General features: G+C 37.8%; 1 long non-coding RNA gene across 3 annotated transcripts in view; it reads left to right on the forward strand.

Annotated features, from left to right (window-relative positions):
• Positions 1-618: 618 nt before the first annotated feature.
• LOC114318574 (uncharacterized) overlaps positions 619-24698 on the forward strand; it is a 37126-nt gene continuing 13046 nt past the window's right edge. Inside the window, exons 1-3 of one of the 3 annotated variants that reach the window (XR_014345521.1) lie at positions 619-1308; positions 2232-3040; positions 9637-9771. This is a non-coding gene — a long non-coding RNA (uncharacterized LOC114318574). Of the gene's footprint in view, positions 1309-2231; positions 3041-9636; positions 9772-13499; positions 15606-24698 lie in introns of those variants that run through there. The other 2 variants (XR_014345520.1, XR_014345522.1) reach the window with 2 other exon arrangements.

Here is a 24698-nt window from a genome sequence, read left to right on the forward strand (position 1 = left end):
AATGGATGCAGAAATCATAGAAGAATAAATCCTTATCAGAAAGGAAAAATCATATTTCCCTCCAATTAAAAAAAGAAAGGTATTCAACTCTAAAGAATTACATGCCTGTTTCATTTTCTGAATTTCCTATGCAAATGAATTCCATTGACTTGATCAATGTTGACAAGCCTTGTTTGGTTTTTATATCTATACTAACCTCACCACAAAAAAAAAAAAAAAAAAAAAAAAAAAAAAATTAGTGCTGCTTTATATATGAAGGACCTAAGAAATCTATTTTCTAATCTTGTTGGATTTAATCGAACAAGGCTCCAAATCATCCAACAAAACCGGTTCTGTGGTTTCCTAAACAACCACTAAAGCTTTGCATCATTTGCGCAAAGTGGCTGTTCAAACCAGAAGTCACATGCCTACTATGTTACACGGACTTGGTTGCGGGTATCGGGCACGGGTACATATCTAGGGGTCGGGTACTTTAAAATTAAAAATTGAGGATACGTGAATATGGATCCAAACGAGGATACGAGTACGAGTACGAGGATACGTTAAATATTTAATTTTTAAAATATATTTATTTTTTTTATCTTATGTTTTGCTTTTATTGATAATTTTTTTGATTTATCTATATAATTTTTTTTAACTTTTAATTGACATATATATTATAAATAACAAAATATAATAAATAAAGAATAACAAATTATGTTAAAATAAATATAAAATAGATAATGTATTTTATAGATTTTATTAATTTATTAATTTTTTATTATATATTATTTAATTAAATTTATTATTATATAATTGATAGGTAAATGGTAACTTTTTTGACTTTTGATTGGTAGGTGAAAAGGTGAAAATCTATTAACTTGTTGGTTGGTAACAAATTTCAAGATGGAAGAAAAGAAGTTGTTCTCAACATATTATTTATGATATAATTTATATTATATATTATTTATGGTAAATTATATTATGTATGATATAATTTATATTATACATTATTAATTTATATTATATATTATTTATGATATAATTTATATTATACATTATTTATATAATACACACCCATTAAAAAGAAGAAAGAAGAGAAGACGGTCAATAGAGAGAAAAGAGAGAAGAAAACAGAGAGAAGGGAGAGACGACGTTGATCGAAACAGAGAAGAGAGAGATGAAGATGATCGAGAGTGAGAGAAAATATAGAAGAAGAGAACAATCGAGCGTGAGAGTGAGAGAGAGAAGAAGACAGTTTGAAAGAAGATCGGAGCCCTAATCGCAGGATCGAAGGCCTAATCGCAGTTTTCGTAGCCCTAATCCTAGGTATGTCATCTTTCTTCTTACTTCCATATGCCATATCTACTTCTTCCATGCCGTATCCACTTCTTCCATGCCGTATCCCGTCCGTATCTCGTACCCGTACCCGTGTCGTGTCGTGTCGTATCGACACGGGTACTTCGCTAAAATTGACGAGTTCGTGTAACGTAGTAGAATAGCTATAAGGCCAACAATTTTAAAGGTTCATTGCAGGTAGATGGAATTTAGTTTATAGTAGATGAATAAAGATAAAATTGGTAAAACGGAACTTTCTTTCCTTGGGCTTTATTTGAAGTGTTCTCTTTTCTCATTAGAAAGATGTGTAGTAATAACAGAAAAAGGCCTCTCTCGTTCACAATAAATGGAAATGGATATCAATTAAATTAGAATAGGAAGATTAAGCAATTGTGTTTCACTTGCTATTGACATTATTATGAATGGAGAAGTATTTTGTAATTGGATTAAAGACTTTTCTGAAGTACAAAAAATGATTTATTTGGATGATAGATATTCTATCATACTTCTGTATTTTATCTTGGTTAACTTCCATCAAAGATCTTTCGAGTCAACAGAAAGCCTTACCTAGAAAGCCCAATTTTATTTTATTTTTTTGCTTTTGTCAAAGAATATATTTTGAAGCTTTGTGTTGTAATTCTACAGAAAATGCTTGTGGATAACAGATTGCAGGCCAAAATGTTCCTTAAAATGATGGAATTGAGAATTTAACTTCCTTTCCTTTCCTTCTAATTTTAAAGTATGAAAAGGAAGTTAGTTTAAAGAAATTGGACTTTTTCATGCTAATTCTGAGATGGGATTTATCGATGTAGGTTTAACATCCTTCTAATATCCCTTTGGTGGACTGTTTTTTTGGTCTGTTCATTTCTTCTTGAAGAAAGAAATTTAATAAAATGATTCATTATGATTTGCAGGGGATGGATTAGGTATATACTGCCCTCCATTTTTGTAATTCTTGCAGTTCTCATGCTCTGGTATGGGCATATAAAGAAAGAGAGGCCAGTGGAAGCATTTAAAATTACCATTCCCCTAAATGAAAATGCAGCAGAGCAGCTGCTGACATTACAAGAAGCCATCACTCAAGTTGAATCTCTAATACAAGCTGGAAATATTACTTTGCTGAAAGTAAGAGCTCTCCTATTTGCTGCACTTCCACAGGTATTTGGCCTCTCAATTTGCAATGTTATTTACAATTATTTAAAGCTATGATAGCATACACTCTGTTGTGTGATTTTGCAAGTTTTTTCTTGCTAGTAGTTTAGATAATTTCTAGGTATGATATTCAACCTGATTTTACCTAAACTGTTCGAGTAGATTAACGGTAAAAAAGGATGAGAGAGAATAAGAAAGAAAATAAATAAAACCTGATATTTGTATTCCAGATGAATGTTTTGTACTCCGGCCCAATTCATCAAATGTTTTTTTTTTTTTTTGCTATAGCTACTGCTGCTCTCCCATAATAATTGTCATTGGAGACACTGGTGACTTCCTCAAATCAGTCACATTACCTGTACATTCCTCTTGGCTAGTAAAGTGAGATGTAGATACAAATTTTGTCATAATGATGAAAGTTATCACAATTTTTTTTTTTTTTTTTTTTTGTGTGGATAAATATTAGTTCTCTCAAATTTTGTCATGATGATACTAGTTATCATTTATAGTACAAGCTACATGAACAAGTTGAGTACCATGTTTCTTTTCTTTTCGAAGTTGGGGCTGTTTGGTATTGTAGACACCCCATTTTTGACCGACCTTAAGACTCAGACGTCACCAGTTGAGCGCACGGTGATACTGCATATTATGCTTGTTTAGAAGTCTCAGAGTCGCGGCCGTGAGCCCTGCCTCTGGATTTCCGAACCCTCTTCTGTACCTTGCCTCGGTTTGCGAACTAGACTCGGTTTTCTCTGTTTCTTTTCCTGAAGAGAGGGAGAGGTCCCATAGACCATCTCTCAGTGGCCATGGGCTACATTTTGTGGCTGTAGGCCATTTTGCCCATTTCGGAGCCCAGTTCCCAGTTTTCGGAGCCGTCAGGCCGTGTGCCTCGGTTCGGGACCACTTAATCACCTCCATTTGCTCCGGTTTTTGGCGTGCATCTTATTTACTCCCTTTTGAGGGACACTGAGGTCTGAGAGAGCCACTTCGTGGTCGAGTGCCACTTTCGGTGCTTAACAGGCAGTTTTCGGGGCCCCAAACTGCGCGTTTTGGCCCCCCGAACATTCGTTTTGCATCGGTTTTCGTTCATTTTTGGCAGGTACCTCTGTTTCATCACCAGGAAGGCCGTAGAAGGGTGGGAGGCCAGTAATTGTTTCAACAACCAGTTATATATCCCCCGGCGCCCTCCGACGCCCGTTTTTCTCACTTCCAAGCTAATGTTGAACACCCTTGGGCCATTTTCTTGAATTTTTAACCACATATTTGTGATGTACACACATGGGAGGACCCTAAAAGTTAGTGGCCGGCCACTAATTCCACTTGACCCTTTTGAACCCTTCCTAAAAATGGCCTATTCTCTCTCATGTTTTACAGTTTGCAATTTTGAACCATAGGGTTGTGATGAGGGAACCTGGGAGGACAGCAATTTGTGGTGGCCGGCCACTAATTCACCGTGACCCTTTTGACCCTTGGCCAGCCGGCTAGAGGGGGTGGCCGGCCGGCCACCTGCAGCTCCAAAAAGTGGCCGGCCATAATCCTCAGGTTGTGTACATTACAGCTATGCACTTTTTTTCCCCCCAAAAATCTGTATCCCGGGGGACAACCCTTTTGGGGGGAAACTTGGCTTGTTTTCCCCCACTTTTTCCCACCATTTCTCCCTCTCTTTGGTCTAGATACCTGACCTCCAGCATTGATGAAGGGGGTTGGAAGAATTGCCTTGAGCTTGAACATACATATCTCCCTCCATCTCTCTCATTTCCTTGAAGAAACACCAAAATCCTACCTCATTTCTTCATCAAACCATAGCACCACTCCACCACTTCCATTTCCAGCAGCTTGGGGAGCTTTCCAGTAGCTTGGAGGCACCAATTCTCAAGCCAAGAAGCAACCAAAGTTTGATCTTCAAAGGTGAGCATCAATTCCCTCTTTTTGAGCTTAACTTTGCAACATTTTTCTAGTTATTTTGCTTCCTGTTTTGAGCTCCGACCAAAACTGAAAGTATCTTTTATTTGAGCTCTATTTCATGTTTCATTAAGGGAATTTTGTCATTTGAGGTCCCCATCTTGCACCTCCTTCTTTATCCCTCTTGTATGCCATAATCTTGCATAGTATTTTTGGCCTGTGTGTGATCTGTTTTGGAGCATGGTGTAAACTGTAGATAGGCTTATTTTGAGCCCTTCTTCAACATTGAAGAAGGGCTCATCACTGTTTGGTACCTCCATGTGCCACTTGTCATTATATCCCTCTTTGGTCCCCATTTTTGCATGATCTATTAGCCTATTATGCTTCTGTTTTTGGTCATTTTACAGAACTGAAAACAGTCTTATTTTGACCCCATATTCATGTTTCATTAAGGGTCTTTGGCTGTTTGATGAATGTTTTGTATACTTTGTGTTTTGACCTCTTTTGGGCCCTATCTTGCATGGCATTTTGAGCATACTTGTGTACTGATTTAGGCTTGGCCATAAACTGTAAAATATCATATTTTTGGCCCCTCTTCAATATTGTAGAAGACCCCTAACCTGTTTGGGGTCGGCAGCTGTGAGTTGCTTCTTTACCTCATGTTTAGGGCCATTTTTGCATGCTAGTTTTGCCATATTTGTGCTTACTATTTGGCCATGTTTTGAACTGTAAAAGTGCTTGTCTAGGGCCTTCCTTGCTTCTTCCTTTTCACTCCATGTACCAATTATGCATGCTTCGTATAGCTGTAAGCCTTTTCATGTACCTAATTTTGCATTTCGGGAGAAATTCCATGCATCGGGTGTCATTTCGCCTTGTTTCGGGGCTGTTTTCCCCCTCATTTTGCTACTGATTTTTGCATATTTGTATATCATATTCCATGTCTTTGCCATGTCTCATTAGAGTGGCATTTCGGTGCCTGAGGGTCGGTCCTCGGTTTGCGTGCACGCGTGCACGCATTTCGAGTCATCTTGTTTTCATCTGATGGCCTCCTGTGTGAGTGTGGCTGAGGCTCTCTCATATTGGTGTAAGCCCATTATTGCATTGCGTATGCCATTCCATCCATAGCATTGTGTATGCTCGGTTGTGTATTACCTTATTGCATTGTGTATGTCATTCCATAACATTGTGTATGTTAGGATTGTATCTTAGTTGCATTTCATGCATGTCATGCATATTGCATCGTGTTCGGGATAGGAGTTAGCCCGGGCACGGGAAACGAGGTGCGTTTCGTACTCCGAGTGACGGAACGTGTCTCAATTCCCTAGTCACCGACACTCCGGTTCATCCATGATGGAGTTAGGTTCTTGTTGTGTTTATATGTGCATTCATTCTATATTGAATTGCACAATTCGACTCCTCGGCCATCATGCATCGATATGCGTGATTGGTGGCACGAGGATCGAGACATGCATACATTTGTGAAAATACATTGCTATGCCCCTTTCCTGCTCTCTGTTGCAGCAAATCAATAATCAGCGGTCTTTCGAGGCTTGGCACGCATTTCAAGAACAGGTGCAAACAGAGGCTAATTGGGGCATCGTCATGGATTTCCACGCAAAGGCAACCCGGGCATGCATCATTCATCATCCGGAATGGAATCGAGGCAGTCCCTGGCTTGCATGCCAGTTTATTTATTTTCTTAGTTAATTAGTTAATTAATTAGGAATTTGTACATTATTTGGACTGTAATATTCTTTTATTCGGGACTGTATATTTATTCGGACCCTCTGCGCGAGGGCAATGTTGTAATAAGTGTGCGTGAGTGTGATGTATGTCTTCCACACCCACGTCTTTCTCCCTTTTATTTACCCGCTTATGATGGTTAGATTAGGGCATGTTTCAATTAGCATACAGTATGATAGCATGTTTGCATTCATTCATCTGTTTTGCATGCACCGGGCTCGGCGCATCATACTAACTGTATTGTATTTCAAATTCAAAGTTGAATACTTGTTAGCTGTTGCATCTCATATGCCATGTTTAGAATAGTCGAGCCTGCTATAGTTGCATTTTGCATGTGTTGCATTAGGCATTTCTGTATAATTAGGATCATGCATGAATTTCTAATTAGTTTCTGTTTTGGCTTGGAGTACTCGGTAAGTTTTATGCTTTAGCATCCTTGCATGCGTGTGAGTGACTGCCATAAATAGCATGCTTACCATGAGGCTATATGCTTATGTGATATAAACATCCTGAATGCCTGTGGGTGAAGGTTGGATTATTTGGATTGGAATAAATTCATCAAATGTGTGTTTTAAGCCCACTAGATAGTGGCAAAATCATGTTTTCTAAGCCCACCTGAGGGTGGCAAATCCACGTCTTAGCCTACTTGCGGGTAGCATCATCAAACCATTTTCAAACAAACAAACATGAAATGTTTTGTTCCAATTCAGGCGATCCAGTCTATACTTGTATGCTGTGCGCATCACATAGTAAATCTAGGCTAATAACCGGAATAAGAACGCATAATGTTTTCAAAAATAGATATCATGGTTAGTAGAGGCCAATCTTTGATCGGGCGAGCGGGGGTGCTCACGAAGTGACCTTCCCTAATCGTACCCAAGTTCCCGAGCCGAGGCAACTTTGGTGATGACGGACACGTGGTGTCACAGCCCAAACCCGGCCCTATGGGTTTAGCACCGTAACCGGCCAGTAATCCAAGATTACCGAAGGCCTGCAGAACAGTAATACAGTAAAACAGAGTACAGGGCCTGGCGGAAGCCAAAACAGTAATTAAACAATGTCCAATGAGCTGTGACAGTCTGTATGCCAAAAAGATTTTTCATGCATTCATACATAAACAGTACAGAACAGTATGCACAATATTTACATTCATTCAAACTAGGGACTCAACCCTAGATAGCGGTACAGTGAACAGTCAGTCTATACAAAACAGTGAAACAGTACAGAAGGGGGAATCCTTAAAACACCCCTAAGCCTTAGCAGATAGGCTCGGAACCTCGCAGTGAGGCACAAAGGCTGGCTTGACAAAACTGGAGTCTAACCCACGCTCCTAGCTCCGATCTGGTGGCTGAGCACCTACATATATATATATAAACAGTGAGCTAAAGCCCAGTGAATAACATAATGCGTAAAGGGGATTAGAATGAATGTCCTTACAGTAATGAAAACAGTTCAATTCAATCAGTATTTCAGTTGTTCAGTACAGTAAACAGTCATATGTGGTACATCCATTAGCATAGCAGTAACAGTAGGTCATAAAAGACCGAACAGTAATGATGGCCATCAGTCAGTAAACAGTAGTGGCTCCAAGAGGGAACCGACAGAGATCTCTGTAACAGTAACAGTAAACAGTAGTGCTAAGGATGCCACAGTACAGTTCAGAAATAAAGGACATACATTCATTCAGTAAACAATATCAGTTCAGTAAACAGTTCAGTTCAGTAATCAGAAGATAATCATTTGTGAACATATCTTTACACAATTGTTACTCACAGAGTTCGGGCTACAGTATGCTAGAGCGTGTCTCCCCAGTCGCCAACCCTACACAGTTAACAGGTTGAACACACTAAGCTACACAGTTGGGAAATATCATAACTTAATCCCTAATTTGCCTTGGTGTGTTCTACATCTATATCCTCAACAAGATGTCTTAAACTAGGCCTAAGAATGCCTAGAATGGGATGAGGATGCAAAGATGTACATTCAAAGGCATTTTCAGAAAAACAGAGTCCCGCTCGAGCGGACATGCAACAAAGGTACACGCTCGAGCGTAAACTTTCCCGCTCGAGCGTACTGTGAAAGTACTGGATGGGTGAAATCTCCGCTCGACGCCCGCTCGAGCTTGAGACATGACTCCGCTCGAGCGCCCAATCCTCCGCTCGAGCGGACTGTAAAACAGTGCAGAGACACTGGATGCTCGAATTATACGCTCGAGCGTCACTATACCCGCTCGAGCGGAAGTGCGAAATCTGGAAATTCCAGATTGCACCTTCAAGCTCAAAACCAAGCTGTTAACGACTCAAAAACGATCCTCTTGGGCTCATTTGCTGGAAAACTCTTATAAACACATGGAATAACATGATTCAAAACTCACTTTGAGAAATCAAAGCCCAAGAGTGTTTAATTCAAACCCAATTTCAACTCATTTTCAAGAACAATCTTCAAACATCACATGCATGATCTTAAATCATTTTCAAAGCTTCAATGCTGTTTCAAAAGAGCTCAAACCTTCAAAAACAAGATGAGCTCATGGAGTATGACCAAAAGATGGACATGCATGTGAGGTATTATGAACTACAACCTCAAAACTTCAAGAATGGCAACATGCATGCAACAATTAAGCTTCAATTCATGAACCAAAACATGACTTAGTTCTATAATGAAGCATGAATCATGCAAGAACTAGCTCAATTCACAAACAAGAGAGTAATTACTCTACCTTAGGTCTCCAATGCAAGGCTAGAGGCTCAAATTAGTGATCTACACTTTAATTACCAAGCAATTCCACCAACAAACTTGAACTCAACTCAATTCCCTCTCACTCTCTATTTCTCTCTCTCTAGTCGGTGCTGTGCTCAAGAATGAGCTAACAAAATGTGTATGTATGAGTGTAATGAGATGAGCCAAGTAGTGGGCCACTCTAGTGGCAAAATGGTAAATAAGACCAACTATGCAATTTAACTCATTTTAATCTAATTCAATCACACCTAATCAGTTTTCAGGTAAATACACCATAAAATCACATTAATTACGAGGGTCAAGGAACATCAATCGGTTTCTAATTCGGCCGCCGATAAGGCCTTCAATTAGCAGTTTAAACATATAAGCATGAACAGATAATCATGCAGTCGGACAGATAGAATGCAATTTAACTAACATATACTCAATCGATTCGGTTTCCAATTTCAGTCAGTCAGTTCAGTACTTTAATCCGTTCAATTATCAGTCATAATCATTCATAAGTCGGTAAACAGTATGAGGGTTGTTACACGTGGCCTTAGGCAAACGAGTCAGGGTTTCCTAAATTTCTCCAAAATAAAACATTTAGGTGGCGACTCTGTATCTGGCAAAGCAGTCCATGTTTGGCACTTCTTTCAAAATCTATTTTCTCAAAACGATTTGTCGGATTTGGACTCTTTGGTTCAGATTTAGAACCGTGACGATTTGAGAGTCCGAGCTGTAGTGACCCCAAATGAACAGAACGGGAGCTCACCCTCCCGGGGCGTTCGGGGACGTCTACAGGTATCATGTTCATCTTCTTTGTTTTTGTTTTTTGTTTTCTCGTCATTGGGAACAAAATAATAAAACATTTAAGAACACCCATCCATTATATATTTTTTTCATTTTTTTTGTTGTTGCAAAAACAGTTATCCAAAATTCACAAAAACAACTATAGGTGTTTCCTAAAAAATGGAGTTTTTACAGAAAACGTTCCCGAAAACAGTTTGCCAAATGTTTTTTCAGCATTTTTCTGTTTCTTCAGATAGAAAACTGAAAACGATGCCAAATGCTTGTCTAAAAGATATGTTTCTTGGATTCTTGCTTTCAACTTTCTTGTCATTTCCATTTCAGGCTACAGATGGTATTGCTTTCTTGTTAGTTTTTGTGGCTGCGTTGTTGGCAATTGTACCTATAAGACACTTAACCTTGTTGGTGTTCCTTGAGTCCTTCACTAGGGAGATGCCATTGAGGAAAGCCAGTAGGGACCGATGGCTGAGGTGGATAAGAGAATGGTGGGTCAGAATATCGGCGGCGCCTGTTCTTCTAATCAAAGCTGATGACAAGAAAAGGAAATGAGTAATAAGTGAGTCAACGTTCCATGCAACCCAACCCAACCCAACCCAACCCAACCTAACCCAACCATCCATCTGCTCTATTAATAATGTCCTTTGGTGTACATGTCAAGATGATTTTGATTTTGTGAATTTATGCGTTAATAGGAGGGATGTAACTTCCATCCCGCTGGAGTGAAATTTCATTTGAATGCTAATTTTTTACGTCGAAAAAATGCTTGATAAAAATTTAGATGATGAACTAAAACAAGTAGTTTGATAAGTATAAGATATATTTTTTTTTTATTTTTAGATTTTATCTTTCAATTTTTATAGTGTTGTGCTGAGGTTGGGGTGGTAGATGTGGTAGTGGTGGTGGCTATGGTGCCAGTGGTGGGATAGTGGTTGTGGTGATGGTGGAGAGGGTGGTGTAGTGGAGGTAGAGGGGTAGCGGCGGCGGCGACAATGGTGCAGTGATAGTGATGGTGGTGGTGGAATAATAGTGGCGATTATGGTAGCTGTGGTGATAGAGGTTGTAGACGTTGGGGGGGTGGTGGTGGTTGTGGCTATGGTGCTAGTGGTGGAGGTGGTGGTATAGTGGTTGTGGTGATGGCGGAAAGGGTGGTGTAGTGGAGGTAGAGGGGTAGCGGCAGCTGCAGCAATGTAGTGATAGTGATGGTGGTGGTGGAATAATAGTGGTTATTATGGTAGCTGTGGTGATGCTAAAGGAGATGGAGGGTGGTTGTAGTAGTGGTGGTGGTGAGATGGTGGTAGTGGCAGTAGCAACCGTGGTAGTGGCGACCTCAACGAAATAAAGTAGTGCATGCGACAACGATGACAATGGTGGTAGTCGCGGTGGTGGTGGAGGGACGTTGACGATGGTAGGTGTGGGGGTGTAGTAGTGGTGGTTATGGTGATGATAACGAGGTCAGGACGGTGCACACTAATATTTATGTATATTTATAAATTCAATTAGTATAAAATTATGCTACTTAACATTTATAAATTCAGTTAGTATACATTCATGTACCATCTATTTTGAAATAAATTTTAGTATAGGGTTTTGCTGATTCATTGCTCTCAAAATAAGACAGCAACCCCTCCAATATGGAGTTATTTATTTCATTCCTTAATATCCATATTACAATTTTCATGTGGCACTAGTGAGGGTGAATGGTATTTCAAGCCAAAACAGAGGGTGAATGTCTCTGTGAGCCTCTCTCGCAGCAAAAAAAGCATCAATCCCGTATAATTCTTGAGTGGCAGCAAGAAGTCCTATGGCTGACAGTGTCCATGCCCAAGGATGAAATATATCCACTAGACTGCAGAGGAAGTGCTTAATAGCAGATGAAAACAGTGTCATGTGATAGAAGGCGAGTAATGGATGGCACCGATACACAATGGCATCACACAGTGTGAAGGCACCGTTGAACGCAGTCAACAAAAGTGACAGATACTTCATATATTGTATCTCACGCCTATCAAAATGTCCGATTTCTAGTAGAAGTATCAACACCTTGACAATCCAAGCCATGGCAACAGCAGGACGGACTTGGTGGCGTTGAAGAAACAATAAGAACCACAAAATGCATGTCCAAACTGCCATCTGAAATCAAATTTATAAAGTACGAAAATACACTATATCAATCATTAGGCATAGTTTTTAACTAGATGGCTTCCATAAACATAATGAAACATAACCAAAATCAAACCATAATACCATAAACTTAATGAGAGTTGCGGGGGGTTCAGGACCGCAAGGTGAGGGGCTGTGGGGGGTTATGTGTCAACATCATATGATGTGGTACAACATATGTAATTCCTCGTGATTTTCATGCCAAATATGCATGCCATATGAAAAATCTATTTATTTGTTTGTTTGATTGGTTTCAATAGCAAAGCTCTTGAGGTGTACTTTATCTTCTAAAGCACATTCATAATTGTTTAGCGGAATTGATGGATTACATATTCCTTCTACCGTATAGTTCTGCATGCACAGGAAATAGGTACCAATTGACATGGAGCAATCTTTTAATCATATTAATCATATTAATGCTTTCATATTCTACCTTATAGTTCTGTATGCAATCTTTTGTTTTGTCACCGGAATTTCAAGGATCTTTCTTCTTCTTGTTGCTATTCAATTCCTTGTAATTACATACTTACATCAAAATTATAATAAATGGATCTTGATGGAGTATAATGTTTTTCTATAGTTGTCAATTGAAAGGAATTGTGAATCGTTTTGGTATCTTTTTGAATTATGCATAATCATCAACGTTACAAAAGCAAGGTTCCTAGAATTAAAGATATGCATGCATCGATACTTCATACATAAAAATGCAGAGCGGAGATAAAAATAAGTATAAAAAAAGATATAGCACTATAGCACATTATTATGTCCTTGAATCAAATTTACTCCCAAATTTTTCTCATTCTTAGTAATTGTATAATATATTTTTCGCATCGTCTTAAATCATCAGTGATGTTTTAAAATTTTGGGTTAATCACATAGACACGTCATCAACTATCACTTTCCCGCCTCAACTTCAAAATCGTACATTTGGATCCCTTAGTACACAATTGCATCACTTTCACCCCCTCTGGAAGGGAGGGTTATTTGTACATATATATATACGAGGGTTCTAAATATATAGTTTTAAAGTTTAGGGGGTAAATTAATATTCAGTGATAGTTCAGTGGGTGCCTGTGTAATTAACTCTTTAATTTTTAATTTACAACATTTATGTTTTCAAATAGTTTATCTATAATAGAAAACTTTAAGCTTTACTTCAGGTATCAATCAATATCATAAGATACTTAATACCAAACGAGTAGATATTTGTAGAAATGTTAGACAAAGCAAAAGAGAAAGTATCATTGTTATTTTAACAATATATATTTTTAATTATTTAATTAACCTTTCTAATAATATTAACTTTCACAAAAGAAGTTCTGCTACTTTTTTTTTTCAAATAATGTTAAAAAACAATTTAAGTATTCATGTATAATATGTAGTAGGTCATGTCACATGTATCGTAGGATATATTTAAACCAAGACACATATTGGTGATATGTATTGATTTTCCTTTAAACATATCAAATCGTAAGTGACGTATCGTGAATTGTAAGATACTCACAACCCTTATCTTTCTCATATGCTTCTCTCTAGCTATCAGAAAATAATGTTGCCCATTTGACCATCTGTCAATGGAATATCTAGATGCTAAGAAATAGTTTAAATTTTTGTTACAAATAAGAAAATTTTACAGTTGCAAGAAATTATCCCTTTATTGATTTTTCTTTCCTAATGCATATTTTTTGCAAGTGCAGGATTCTTCTAATGGTAGCTTAACAAAACCACCTAAGACATGAGCCATTGGCAGCTTGCCAACATAAAATATATATATATATATATAAGACAATGAGAGAGGAAGATGGTTGAGGAGGAGGAACACTTACCGAGAAACTCTGCTAAAAAGTGGAGGAGAGGTGAGGCCTACTGCTTGATAGAGAAAATGAGGATGGACTTTGGGGGAGAGAGAGAGAGAGCTATGAACATAAACACGTAGCTATAGAATGAACATGTGATGGTGTATATATATAATAGAAAAAGTTAATGAGAGAGATGACAAGATATGATCAAATAATGAAGAATAAATGGAAGATTAGGAGAGATTAAGAATGGACATGATAGAAATACTAAAGAGGAAAAAAAAATATATACATTACATTTCTTTCCATTTAGAATGGACATATGATGACATTTATTCTTAGTGATATATACATTTCTTTCCCTATTCCCTGTCCGATTTAATAAAGTTGTTTAATGTTTCGTGTCTACTTGGTAAGTGGTCTGTTGACAACTACTTCTGTGGTAGCCTGAACGTTTAATTAAATACCACATAAATAATTATAGTTAAATATAATTGTGGTTATATGTGATAATATATTATTAAATAAATAATAAATAATAAATATATAAATCTAATTCGGCGTTGGGTTATCAAATATGCAATTAATTAGGGATTATTATTTGGGGCCAAACTAACACAAATATGGAATTATAATACTAATTGGGTCAAATTAGAGTTAAAGATAGTAAATAAATAAATAGGTTAAATAAATAAATAATAATAACAATAATGATAAAATAAATATATGGAATAAGAATAATAATAATGGCAATAACAAAATAAATAAGTTATATGTGCTATGTAAATTAAATTGTTATTATGGTTATCAAATATATGATGAGGAAATTTATTAGGATAAATTAAGTACCAGATTTATTTGGGGGTATATTAGCTGCCCAGATTTATCAAATAAAAGCAAATCAAGGACCATTAATTATCTAGATTACAAATCTGCTGAAATAAAGAAATAGTGGGGCCATCTGGACACCCAGGCTTAGGTAGGGGAAGTGAGTCATCACCTTGGGGCCTTAGGATAAAGTTGAGTCATCACTTGAAGTATGTGTATAAATGGGGGTGGAAGTGCTCTAAGTGAACGGAGAAAGGAACGAAAAGAAAAAACGAGGGAGAGGTACGTAAGTTGAAAGTAAGAAACTTATAGTAGTAAGGTTGTGATAGTGGAGTAAGGTTAAGGGTCAATATTAAGGTGAGTTATATTATACCTTGAGTTACCATAATATATTTTACGTATGTTTTGACTTATCATAATTTATTTTATACAAGTTATATTTTATAAGTTATATTAATTCAAGTTATGTTTTAGAAATGTTTCAGTTACGTGGGTTATTTTCTAAACTCTATTTGTTTAAAATGAAACCCATGGATATGTTTGTTTAAACTTTAGTATATATTTGACTATGACCTCATAAACAATTATGTTTTGTAAGTACCACCACGGGAGTCCCACGCCTTGGGGGACTTAAATAACCACTGGCCTCTGTTTGACCACTTTGTGGTTCTCTGTTTGTCATGGATCCATTGACCTCTGTTCTGATTGTCACTTCTGTGACCTCTGTTTTGTTTTGTTCTGTATTGTGGTTATGGTTATTTATTTACATAATTTCCGTATTTCAGTTTCTGCCACTTAAATGATTTATTTACCAAATTGAGTTATGCAAATGTTTTGGCTTAACTAACTATCCATGGTTATTTTGTATTCCCTGTACTCTTGGCATAATATTTCTCATTCTGCTGTGTGCTTACAGCTGTTACAAATTCAGGTGACGAGATGTAGAGGAAAACCTATAACCCCACGAAATGGAACCGCACGTGAATTGATGTTGAACCATTTTTTTCCCTTCTTCTCTTCATTTTTTTTAATATATATTTTGCTCCCTTTTGTTCTACTCGGGGCCAATCACTGAATACTAAAAAAATAAAAGTCCTATTAATGTATTTTCTCTTATTAAAATAGTAAAATGGAGTAATTTACTGTTTAATTATTTTTATTTCCGCTTGCGCAGTTTAATTTGCTACAAATAGAAAAAGTTAGTAAGTTGCGATTCCAACCCAAAGACCCTGGGATTGGGTCGTGACAACTTCTTCCATTTCAAATTGTTTGCCTATTTAATTTTATAGCATAAGAAGATAAATAGGGGTTTTTCTTCTTTTTTTTTTTTTTTTTTGTGAATAAGATTGATTTTTGGGGTTTTATTTTGTTTCCAAAATTGGCGGCCCAAGACAGTTGATTGAGATGACTTAATATTGGGAAAATTGTAAATTAGTGGATCTCTTCAAAATAAATGTAAATTCATAAAGATGGTTTTTGAGCACTTCTAAATTTAATGAAAAAAAATATGTGAAAGTTTGGAAATGCTTTAATGCATTAATATTAGGTTGAAAATGTAAGATTGATTACATTTGCTTGTACACTTAGCAAATGTTTAATTAGGAAGATTAATGATGAGGAGATTAATAATTCATAGAGTTGGTGTAAAATTGGTTATTCGACTGAATTAATGAAATAAATAATTTTCTCCTGTTCATTTTGTTTTGCAATAGATATGAAAATATATAATTCAAATTATATATTTGTATTACATTATTAGTTGTATGATGAAAAATTCGTCAATTTAATTGGATAGAATGTTTATCCATGCTTAAAGTCCTTCAAAGTCTATTTTCCAGACCTTTTTGTGAAAATTGAGTCGATCAACTCAAAGAAAATAAAGCAAAGAGAACAAAGAGAGACTAATCAAGAACTGACATTAAACTTAATTGCTTCCAAGTAGAGAATGACTCGTGCTGCCTTGGAAGCCACCACTCCTACCCTTAATGATTCCCTAAGCTAGTGTTTGGTTCACTGGAATGGAATATGGTCATTCCATCAAAATATCCATTCTCATATTTACTTGACTAAAAAAAAAAACAATGGAAGATACATTTGAACCAAATAGAGTATAATCCTATCTTCTTCTTTTTTTCTTTTTATCATTTTTTTCTTGATGACGAGGGTGTCCTCACCTGGCAGCAAGACTAATCCTTCGGGGGGCAATCACAGCAACCCACTGCCGCGGCCCCGCTTAAATCACGAGTTTAATCTCAGGTGGAATCGAACCCATGACTGTGTGCCTTACCCACACAGTCCTGTGCTCGCCCTTACCATTGGGCCACCTCGTTGGTGGGTGTCTAATCCTATCTTTCTAAGTGTTTGGTTGACGGATTTGAAAAATGATTTGGAAAGAGATAGGGAAACGATAGGTGAAATGTAGATAAAATATACTTAGGTGAAATGTGAAACTAGGTGAAATATAAGTATATTTTATTCACATTTCACATACCTTTTTTATTTTCCTTTCTAAATCTCTTCCCAAATCGCTAAACCCAACACAGAGTCCGGGATTTTTGTCTAGCCTCATCACAAAATGAAACTCCAACAGGATGGGCAACACGGTAGGCATTTTGCCTCATTCTTTCTTGGCTAACTACATTTGGAGAGCCTTGGAGACTAGGCAAACCAATTTTAGTAGCAGAGAATGTTGTTGGAGTACACACTAGGTAAAGTGGTTAGGCAAAATACAAAATGTACTATTTATTTTATTTTATTTTATGTACTTTTGTTAGGCAAAATATCGATTAGTGCTAGAAGTGCTCCAAGTCCCAAAATCTAATCCTAAATTTTAAGGATAACTCAACAGAGTCCGGGTGTGTTAGATGATTTGATGATGCCCCCTTCTGCGCCTAGTGAACTGAAATTGGATAGTGGTCCTTCTTAAGATTATATTTGGTTTAATATTTTTAGAAACTATATGTCATATTTATATACTTTAAATGTATTTACGTATGGCACCACAAATTTATGAAATATTTGCGACGTGTTTATGTAATGTCACCTCATAAGTCTATTAAATTTGATATTCATGTCAGCCAATCTAGTTAGTAAGTACACTGCAGTAATTAGACTCGGTACATTAGGATGCTTAATATCTTCAAGATTGCTACAAATAAGTTGGAAAGTTGATATTGTTATTGTTTCTCCACTAGACATTGTGCATGCTAGATTTCTTGAGAGACAATTGATGCATGCACCACATGTTTTTACATCTTGAGTTTATATTTGAGATAATGGCATTGATGATGTTTACTCTTCCCAAATCATGATTATTTGATATAAAAGCATGGATTAGTGAATATTGAGATAGAATGCATCATCTATCATAAATATCTATCTATACATATATTTATTTTTAGTAGGTTGGATTGGTGTTAGGCAGCAGACTGCTTTTGGCTGTCATAGACTTGTTGGTAGGATCCTTGTGTCATAGAGTAGGACCAGTTTGTCTATAGCTTCGTGTGGACTGAACAAATAATGCCACTTTCTGCTAGGTCCAACAAGTGCAAGTTGCTTGCGTTGTGAATGTGATGGTGTGAGTTTGAGTTCAAAGGCAACCACATTTTGCAATAATGCCAAATGCTAGGTTTGTATACAATCCACCCTCATAGCTTTGTGTGTCAGTGAAATAATGCTAGCAATAGACTCCTCTTCCCCCTTCCAACAAAAAAATAAAAATAAAAATCAATGGGGACAACATGGGCTCAAATTAGGCCTACAACATATGGTATTAGTGAATCAGTGTGGCTTGGAAATTTTGAATCAGCTTCTTCGGCAAACCCCTCCACCTTCCTTGGCCAAACTGCCCTGCCATCCCTTACTTCCGGCATACCCATTTGCTACCCTCCCTCCCTTTTCAAAAAACCCTATTTCCATCCTCTCCTTCCTCTCTCACTGTTACACGGTCTTAAGTAAAACTCAACCCCAAAAGCCAGCTCAAGAGGTGAGGGTGTCCTCACGCTTATATGCTTAATATTATTTTAGTACTTGGACGATGTGGGACTTCACTTCTCACGCTCCCTCACTCCCAGCGTGCTCGCTCGGCAGCTCCTACGGCGTGCAGGCCAAGGACACTCACCCTATCCATCCCAAAGTACTTCAGCTCTGATACCATGCTACATGGTCTCGGGTAGAACTCAACCCCAAAAGCTAGCTCAAAAGGTGAGGGTGCCCTCATGCTTATATGTTTAACATTATTTTAGTAGTTGGGTGATTTGGGACTTCGCATCACACCCGCCATCCCCCAACCCCTTCCCAACCCGCAACCCTTCTCTACTATCTTCTCATCACGTCACAACCCTAAATCTCCCCCATGCGAAACCCTAGTCACGAAAGAGAAATGGGTTGCGATTGTGTGCATGCGTGCACGAGAAAGAGAGAGAGAGAGAGTTGCGGGGGGTTCAGGACCGCAAGGTGAGGGGCTGCGGGGGGTTATGTGTCAATATCTTTTGATGTGGTACAACATATGTAATTGCTCGTGATTTTAATGCCAAATATGCATGCCATATGAAAAATCTATTTATTTGTTTGTTTGGTTGGTTTCAATAGCAAAGCTCTTGGGGTGTACTTTATCTTCTAAAGCATATTCATATTTATTTAGCGGAATTGATGGATTACATATTCCTTCTACCTTATAGTTCTGTATGCACAGGAAATAGGTACCAATTGACATGGAGCAATCTTTTAATCATATTAATGCTTTCATTTTGGAATGCATTTTTTGTTTGTTTGTTTTATCACTAGAATTTCTTGTTGCTATTCAATTCCTTGTAATTACGTACTTACATCAAAATTATAATAAATGGATCTTGATGGAGTATAATGTCTTTTCTATAGTTATCAATTGATAGGAATTGTGAATCGTTTTGGTATCTTTTTTGAATTATGCATCTTAAGATTTTTTAGCATCTTTTAAAATAGGTAGAAAAATAAATATTTTTATAGAAAACAAATATCTTGCAAGAACAACATTAAACAATGTATAATCATCAACGTTACAAAAGCAAGGTTCCTATAATTAAAGATATGCATGCATCAATACTTCATACATAAAAAAGCAGAGTGGAGATAAAAATAAGTATAAAAAAAGATATAGCACTATAGTACATTATTATGTCCTTGAATCAAATTTACTCCCAAATTTTTTCTCATTCTTAGTAATTGTATAATATATTTTTCGTATCGTCTTAAATCATCAGTGATGTTTTAAAATTTTGGGTTAATCACATAGACACGCCATCAACTATCACTTTCCCCCCTCAACTTCAAAATCGTACATTTGGATCCCTTAGTACACAATTGCATCACTTTCACCCCCTCTGGAAGGGAGGGTTATTTGTACGTATATATATATATTTTATAGATGAGGGTTCTAAATATATAGTTTTAAAGTTTAGGGGGTAAATTAATATTCAGTGATAGTTGAGTGGGTGCCTGTGTACTTAACTCTTTAATTTTTAATTTACAACATTTATCTTTTCAAATAGTTTATCTATAATAGAAAATTTTAAGCTTTACTTTAGGTATTAATCAATATCATAAGATACTTAACACCAAACGAGTAGATATTTGTAGAAATGTTAGACAAAGCAAAAGAAAAAGTATCTTTTTTATTTTAACAATATATATTTTTAATAATTTAATTAACCTTTCTAATAATATTCACTTTCACAAAATAAGTTCTGCTACTTTTTTTTTTCTTCAAATAATATTAAAAAAAATTCGAGTATTCATGTAAAATATGTAGTAGGTCATGTCATATGTATCTTGAGATATATTTAAACCAAGACACATATTGGTGATTTGTATTGATTTTCCTTTAAACATATAAAATCGTAAGTGACGTATCGCGAATTGTAAGATACTCACAACCCTTATCTTTCTCATATGCTTCTCTCCCGCTATCAGGAAATAATGTTTCCCATTTGACCATCTGTCAAAGGAATATCTAGATGCTAAGAAATAGTTTAAATTTTGGTTACAAATAAGGAAATTTTACAGTTGCAAGAAATTATCCCTTTATTGATTTTTCTTGCCGAACGCATATTTAATGCAATTGCAGGATTCTTCTAATCCTTACTGAAGAATTACAGCATCGTTTTGAGACAGAGCTAGCTGATGCTGTTAAGCAACCTTCAACCTGTACCAGGAATTTTTTAGGATTCTGTTCTTACCAATCACTCAATCTGGTGACTGCACATCCGGATTATTTAAGTGATAAGGAGTTCCGTTGTTTAACCTTTGAGATGATGCTTGCTTGGGAGGCCCCTGGTGTCAAGAATGAGACACTAGACACAGTAAGATAGCTATCATATTTTCTCTGGATATTTTGGCGAACTTTTAATGTTTCATATTGTTAGTGGTGCCTTTTCTTGATTGTTTGTTAGGAATTTCAGAGTATGGAATGAAAATGTTTTTTCATTTCTGGATTGTAAATGCAGCCTTAACTTTTCCAAATGACAGAAAACTGCTTCTTGTAGTAACCAGAAAGTGGAGGATGAGGATGAGTGGTCATTATTTTATTCTAGTTCCACAAAAATGGCTGTTCAGGTGGTCTTCTCATTTTTATTTTATTACTTTAAAAATATAGGGCCTTTTTCACTGACGGTAATATTTGGTGTAGGGTAGCTCTTTCTTTTGGGTAAGTTGGTTTAGGGTAAATCCTTAGCAGTCTGTTATGTCGGTCTTGTGTGCTCATTCATTTCACTTTTCATCAGGTTGATAGCAAGAAGACTGTTGGGACAGAGGCTTTTACACGGATAGCTCCTGCCTGTGCTTTTATTGCACATATAATCACTGTCCACAATCTTTTTGATGCACTGACTAGTTCTTCTGGTCATCGACTTCATTCTCTCATCTATGACAAGTACCTTCGAACACTTGAGAAGTATGGTCAGCTCCTCAAGCTAAGAACACTTGTTTAAGTACAAGTTTTTTTTTTTTTTTTTTGGTTGGGAGGGTGGGTAGGGGGATGCAGAAGTGGGGTTCAGTGGAATTCGTGAATTATTTGGGTGTAGCTTGTACTGACACTTGCCACCTTAACCCCATACTTTCAGGGTCTTCTTTGGATGTCTTAATTCGTTTGTAGTAACTCTAATAATCCAGGATCAAAATTTTTATGCATTAACACCAAAAATTGTTAATGAATCTTACGGTGCACCTTCAAGAACCTTTTCAGTTCTCTTGTTTGGATGAGGTTGATTATTTTTCAAAAAAGTTAAGAAAAGGGTGGGGGAAAAGGGGGAACTAGTTGGTGTTTCCTTGAGTGTTCCCAGCGTGTCTCCTAAAAGCAAATTAATTAAATAATGTGACATGCTGCGTGCCCCATACGTGTCCTCGTGTCCAACACCCCTACGACATTTATTTTGAAGTGTCGATGCTTCATAGGCCCCAAGTATTCCAATGTGTGCATGTCGAGTTGCATGCCGAGCACTGTGCATGCCCACCCAATCTGTATGTGGTGCATGTCAGGCGATTCGGTGGGACATTGTGGCAAAACCTTGGCATAGGGTTTTGGGGGTCAAACAATGGAGTTTTGAGTTAAGATTTTTATTGGGAATTCATGGAGTTATGTAGTTTCTATAATTTAAAATTGTGATTTTTCATAATCTGTGAAATTAATGAAAAATCTTTATGACTCCTCAAACAAGAGTAGTGTTTCCTTTTCTTAGTCAGCAAATGACTCAAAATTCTATTATAAGGGTGTAAGGTGTGCTTCTACTTGTCTCCTTATTTGAAGTGGGCAACCTCAAGGCAACTTGGGGGCCGGCCTTTGGCATCCAGAGCGGCGTCTTTGGTCTCCATACAGTTTTGGAAGCCCCGTGGACAGTATGATCAAGGGGCATGTGTGCCGACATTGCGCCCACCTCCTTGGCGCAAGATTTGGGAGTCGCACCCGTTATTGTAGCATCTTGGGTTGTCATCCTTGACAGAATGGGCTATTGAGGTGCCACCAAAGCCTTGTGTGCCAAATCACAAGTCACGACATATGCTTGGATTTGGCCATGCTCATGGGGGTCTCGTGCCTTAAAGTAAGTTGTTCGATGGCAACGCCCCTACTCATGGGAATATTTGAAAGGCATGAAGCTCTATGTCATGCGAGGCACCTTGTGCTAAGCTTGTGGGACGGTGTAATGCTACTTGTGGGCTACATACCAATGTTGCCTTTCTCGTGCAGCACGTTAGTGCAACGCCTTGGGTGCGCAATGGCCCATGGTAGACAGTTAGCATGTGAAGCGTGCATGAGGACTATGTTGTGGGTGCGCAACTGACCCATAGTCATGTGTGGGGTACATGAGAGCCTCGTGACTATTCGAGATGTGTGCAACAAGAGATCCTAACATGAGTTGGAAGCTTGTTAGCTAGGTCGAGGGCTTATGCTAGCACACAGTTGGGAACCTTAAGTGGCCCAGTTGTGGGCAGCACTGTTGATAACATTAAGGTGTGCAGCTGTGTGGCAAGTGGCGTCTTGGCGATATTGGACGCTTCAATGGGGCAAGCGCCTTGCTCTTAGTGCAGTGAAGCAACTGGTTGGCCATATAGATGCGCCACTTGGGGCAAGCCCGTCATAAGGCAGCATTTGAAGTGCAGGACTTGACAAAGGATTGGGCCTACATATGCCTGGGTGGGGTGAAAATTCAACACTTGATGTTTGATGGTTGAAAGAATTAGGCAGGCTTGGACTAAGTTGGAGTTCGAGCGCATCACTGGCAAAAATATATTCTGCTGTGCATTCGAAAGAGTCGGCATGTGACACCTTGTCATCCTAAATTCTTGTGTTCATTGTAGTTCAATGCTGCATATCTAATCTACGATACAGAAGCATAAAGTATTTACACAAAACAATTGTTGAGTCTACACAACCTAGTCAATGGCTGATTCAAGTGTTGAACTTTGTTGCCAGGCTCAGACAGTATGTTTTCATTAATATCCTCTCTGGAATGTGTTCATTATTTTAAAAATTTATCTATTTGGCAGGGCGGTCGACACTGACCAATTATGCATTGTACTTTGAGTCTTTGGGAGTTGGTTTATATGACAAAGCTGTCAGATATGATATGGCAATGGACATGAAGCAGGTCATAAGGCCTGAATTAACCGGACCATTGGGTGCTCGTCTCTTTGACGAAGCTGTGATGTACAAATCAACATCTATGTATGTTTTCTACTTACATTTATTTGTTTGAAACTTGCATACTGGTACAAATCTTGAGATTTTGACTAAATTTTCGTACAGAGCGGAGCCTGTTTATTTGGAGTTTCCTGAATTCAAAGGCAATTCACGACGGGACTACTGGTTGGATGTCTGTCTTGAGATCCTCCGTGCTCACAGGTTCATTAGGAAGTATAATCTCAAAGGGATTCAACAATCTAAAGCACTTGCAAGAGCAATCCTAGGTATTTTCCGATATCGTGCGGTGAGAGAAGCGTTTCGTACCTTCTCATCCCATTACAAAACCTTACTATGTTTTAACTTGGCTGAAAGTCTTCCGGGAGGCAGATGTGATCTTGGAAACTCTATCGATTTGTTTGGCGCTTTTGAATGCCGGCGCTTTTGAATGCCAGCGCTTGCCAACGTGATTCAGTTGGGGTTTTAAATGCAAAACAAGGGTTGAAACTCCCAGTTTCAGTTTTGACACTACACAGATTTGGGCTTATATCAGAACACTGGGAAGATGTTGATGGGGAAGCGTTTGATGCAGCTGTAGATGTTAAAAATTATAGCGATCCCGGATTTACCCTTGTTGTACAGTGATCCGGACTTGTGTCCGTGGATGTTGGTAGTTGATTATTATCTTGTTTACATCCCTTTTACTTCGCATTTGAGTTATAGGATGTGTTGGGCAGGTTTGTTACAGGTTGGTTGAGTTTAGAAACCAAAACTAGTTGCCCAGATTTTGACCTGTCCGCTCGAGCGGGGGTTCTGGCGCTCGAGCGGGAATTGCACCCATCCAGTATTTCCTATGCAGTGTTGGACGCTCGAGCGTGGAGTTGGTCGCTCGAGCGGGGTTGTGTGAGTGCAGCTCGAGCGGGGAGTTGGAAGCTCGAGCGGAGACCTGGTTCTGTAAAAGTTCTGGGAGTGTGTATCCGACGCTCGAGCGGGATTGTTGACGCTCGAGCGGGAGTCTGTGAGTGACGCTCGAGCGGGTCGACTGGGTTTAAGTTCTGTGTTTTGACTTTTCAAATCACTTTTTCACTTTCTCTTCTCTCTTCTACTTTTCCAAAAAC

Source organism: Camellia sinensis, chromosome 12 (assembly GCF_055761805.1).
Source record: "Camellia sinensis isolate YWXY chromosome 12, ASM5576180v1, whole genome shotgun sequence".
In the NCBI taxonomy this organism is placed as follows: domain Eukaryota; kingdom Viridiplantae; phylum Streptophyta; class Magnoliopsida; order Ericales; family Theaceae; genus Camellia; species Camellia sinensis.